Here is a 4719-nt window from a genome sequence, read left to right on the forward strand (position 1 = left end):
CAGACTAGGAAGAAGGCATGACAAACTATTTATGAACAATTTAGCCACTGAAAACCTTATGAATAGCAGAGAACCAATGTCAGATATAGTGCCGGCTCTTCTTATTCATTGACCCTACAACTCAGCAAGAATGATGTCCTTTTACAGGGACTGCTTTCTCCAGATTGTTGTTGTTAAATGCCATTGATTCAAATCTGACTCATAATAAGCTTCTGGATAATATGACGAAACACTGCAAGGCCATGGGATATCCTTATAATATTTATTAAGCTTGAGCCCGTTTCTGCTGCCACTGTGCCAATCCATATCATTGGTGGTCTTCCTATTTGTTGCTGAACCTCAACTTTACCAAGCTGAATGTCATTCTCCAGGGACAGGTCCCTCCTAATAATATGTCTGAAGTATGAGAGACAATGTCTTGTCAACCTGAATTCTAAGGAGCATTCTGGCTGTACTTCTTCCAACATAGATTTTATTGTTGTTGTTGTTGTTTTATCAATCCATGGTACTTTTAATATTCTTCTCCAACACCATAATTCAAATGTATCAATTCATCTACAGTCTTCCTTATTATTGTCCAACTTTTACATGTATATGAAGATACTGAAAATACCATAACTTGGGTCAAGAGCACCTTGGTCCTCAAACTGACATCTTCATTCTTGAACACTTTAATGAGGGCTTGTGCAGCAGATATGCTGAATGCAATACATCATTTGATTTCTTGGCAGTAGTTTCCATGATTGTTGAAAGTAGATCCAAGCAAAATGAAGTCTTTGATAACTTCAATCTTTTCTTCTTTTATCTTAATGTTGTTAATTGACCCAGTGGTGAGGATTTTGTTTTCTTTACATTGAAGTGCAACCAATACTGAAGGCTTTTGAAGTATTTTGAAGGCTTTTGAAGTCCTATTCCCTTTCAGCAAGCAAGGTTGTATTATCTGCAAATCACAGGTTTTTAATGAGATTTCTTCCATTCCTGATGCCATGTTCTTCATATAATTAATCTTCTCTGACTATTTGCTCAGCACACAGATTGGAAAAATACAATGCTGGCACACATATGTCCTGATTTTGAACCATTCATTGTCACCTTGTTGTGTTCGAATGACTGCCTGTTGGTCTATGTACAGGTTCTTCATGAGCAAAATTAAGTTTTCCGGAATACTAATTCTCCACAGTGTTGTCCATAGATAGTCATAAATGACACAATCAAAAGCTTTTGCACAGTCAAGATTCATTTAACATCAACAATTATATTCCTTATTTCAAGTTTTTGTCTCAATCCTGCCTTAACTTCTGGCAGTTCCCTATCAATGTACTTGTGCAACCATTTCTGAGTTATCTTTACCAAAGTTTTACTTGCATATGATATTACCGATGTTGTCCAATGTAGATGAATGAGTGCCTCCAGTATTACATTACTCTGTTTAAAGATTTCAATTTGCATTGAATCAATTTTTATAGCCTTGTTCTCTCCCAATTCATCCAGAGCACCTTGGACTTCCTCCTACAGAGCCATTGGCTCTTTTGATAATATGCTAACTTTTGACATAGTTGTACATTAATGAAATATTTTTTGTACAGTACTCTTTGCACACCTTCCTCCTCCTCCTCCTCCTCCTCCTTCTTCTCCTTCTTCTTCTCCTTCTTCTTCTTCTTCTTTTTAAGATTTTATTGTGAACTGAGTGAAGGTTTACAGGGCAGATCATCAGCTTTACATACAACAAGCTATTGCAATGATTACAATCCCCTCTATGCACCATTAATTTACAAGGTTTATCTCAATTTCCTTTTTTTTTAATTTAAGTACATGTACACACAATACTTTGAAAATCTATGTTCATTTAAATGTCCAAAGGGCACATTTTGCAAGCCAGCCTTCTGCCCGCAGGCACACTGCCTTTTTTAGTTTATGGGCCTATAGTTTTCTGCTGCTCTTTCTATGCCTTCACCTCTTTCATCATCTCTGTTGTCGCCACTTTGCTGCTTAGGATCCCTTGCTCCTTTCATGCTCTTCCCTCTTGATGGTCTTAGCATCCTCTGTTCCTGAAATGACAGATTGATTACCATCATCTTTTTTAATGCTTTCTAGATCATTGAGTTTTTTGTCCCTGTTGTTTTTGTTGTTAGGTGCCCTTGAGTTGGTTCCAACTCATAGGGACCTTATACACAAGATAACTAGGCACTGTATGGTACTGTGCCAACCATGTTAAGTTTGAGCCCATTGCTGCTGTCACTGTGCCAATTCATCTTGTTGGGGATCTCCCTCTTTTCCATTGACCCTCTTTTTTGCCAAGCATGATGTCCTTCTTCAAAGACTGGCCCTTCATTATAATATGTCCAAAGCATGAGAGACCAAGTCTGGTCAATTTGGCATCTGAGGAGCATTCTGATTGTACTTCCAACAAATATTTGTTTGTTCTTCTAGCAGTTAATAATAATTTTAATATACATCTCCAACACCATAACTCAAATGCACCAATTCTTCTGTGGTCTTCCTTATTCATTGTCCAATTTCCACATGCATATGAGATTATTTTAAATACCAGGGCTTGGGTTAGGTGCATCTTCGTCCTCAAATTTGCTCTTGAACACTTTAACAAGGTCTTGTGCATCAGATTTGCTTAAAGTAATATGCCATTTGATTTCTTGACTTCTGCTTCCATGATTCTTGATGATGGATCCAAGCAAAATGAAGTGTTTGACAACTTCAATTTGTTCTCCATTTATTATGATGTGATTTACTGGTCTAATAGTGAGGATTTATGTTTTCTTTACATTGAGAAGCAACCCATATTGAAGGCTGTAGCTTTTGATATTCAACAGAATTTTAAGTATACTATTTTAAGAATACAACCTTGAAGCCCATCTTTCCTGATTTTGAAACATTTAGTGTCTCCTTGATCTGTCTAAATGACTGCCTCATCATCTATGTACAAGTTCCTCATGAACACAAGTAAGTGTTCTGAAATATTGATTCTCCACAATATTGTCCATAACTTGTCATGATCCACACAATTGAAAGCCTTTGTGTAGTCAATAAAGCACAAATAAACATGTTTCTGATATTATCTGCTGTCAGAAAAATATCCATCTGACATCAGCAATGATATCTCATTCTAAGTTCTCCTCTGAATATGACTTGAACTTCTGGTATCTCCTTGCCAATGTACTGTTGCAGCCATTTAAAAATTATTTTTAGAAAAAAATTTACTTTCATGTGATATTAATAACATTGTGTGGTGATTTTCTTATGCCTTTGGGTCATCTCTGTTTTGAATAGGAACAAATGTGGACCTCTTCCTGTTGTTAGCCAGTTGTTTTTCAATTTCTTCGTATAAATGAGTGAGTACCTCAATACCTCACCAGTTTGTTGAGACTTCAATTTGTATTCCATCAATTCATGGACCCTTGCTCTTTGCCAATGTCTTCAGTGTATCTTGAACTTCTCCCTTAAATACCTTTAGATCTTGATCATATGCTACCTCTTGAAATGGTTGAACATCAACCATTAATTTTTATACAGTGACTCTATGTATTACTTCCATCTTCCTTTGATTTTTTTCTGCATTTTTCAGTATTTTGCCCATAGAGTCCTTGAGTATTGCAAGTCGAGGCTTGAAAGTTTTCTTAGTTCCTTTAACTTTAGTAATGATGAGTGTGCTCTTCACTTTTTGTTTTCTAACTTCAGGTCCTTATAGTATTTGACTTTGTTTTCCTGAGCTGTAATTTGAAACTTTCTGTTCAGCTCTTTTACCTTCTAATTTTTTCCCCATTTTATTAGCAGCTTTATGCTGTGCAGCAAGTTTCAGAGTCTCTTCTGACATCCATTTTGATCTTTTCCTTCTTCATTATCTTCTTAATTGCCTTTTATGTTCTTCCTTTATGATGCTCTTGATGTCATCCCACAACTCTTCTGGTCTCCTGTTTTAGTGGCTAATGCATCAAATTTGATCTTCAGGTGATCTCTAAATTCAGGTGAGATATGTTCTAGGTCATATTTTGACTCTCATGGACTTTTCAAAATTATATTCAGTTTCAGACTGAACATGTATGGGAGGAATAGATGGTTTGTTCCATAGAATCCCTCTAGTCTTATTTTTGGTGATGATATGGAAAATGTTTTTGTAATGATTAAGTCATTCCCCTTGCAATAGTCTATAATGAAATATGCAACATCTTTTATTTTTATCACTATTACCACATTTTTCAAGTACTGATCCTTCCTCTTTATTTCTGAAATTTGCATTCTAATCACCAGTAACTATCAATACATTTTGATGGTAAGTTTGATCAATTTGAACATGAATAAGTTGGTAGAATTCTTCAATTTAATCTTCATCAACATTAGTGGTTGGTGCACAAATTTGAATTATAGTGATATTAATGATCTTTCTTCTTGTTGTTGTTGCTGTTGCTAGGTGACTTCAAGTCAGTACTGACTCAGAGCGAACTTCTGAACAGCACAACGAAATACAGCCTGATCCTGGGCCAACCTAACTATTGTTGCCACGCTTGAGCACATTGATGTGGCCACTTTGCCAATCTATCTCGCTGGGGGTTTTTCTCTTTTTCTCTGACACTCCACCTTACCAAATATGATATCTTTCTCCAGAGAATGGTCCCTCCTGACAATATGTCTGCAGTATGAGAGATGAAGTTTGGCCATCCTGGCCTCCAAGGAGCATTCTGGCTGAACTTCTTCCAACACAGATCT

Source organism: Chrysochloris asiatica, unplaced genomic scaffold, assembly GCF_000296735.1.
Source record: "Chrysochloris asiatica unplaced genomic scaffold, ChrAsi1.0 scaffold00202, whole genome shotgun sequence".
In the NCBI taxonomy this organism is placed as follows: Eukaryota; Metazoa; Chordata; class Mammalia; order Afrosoricida; family Chrysochloridae; genus Chrysochloris; species Chrysochloris asiatica.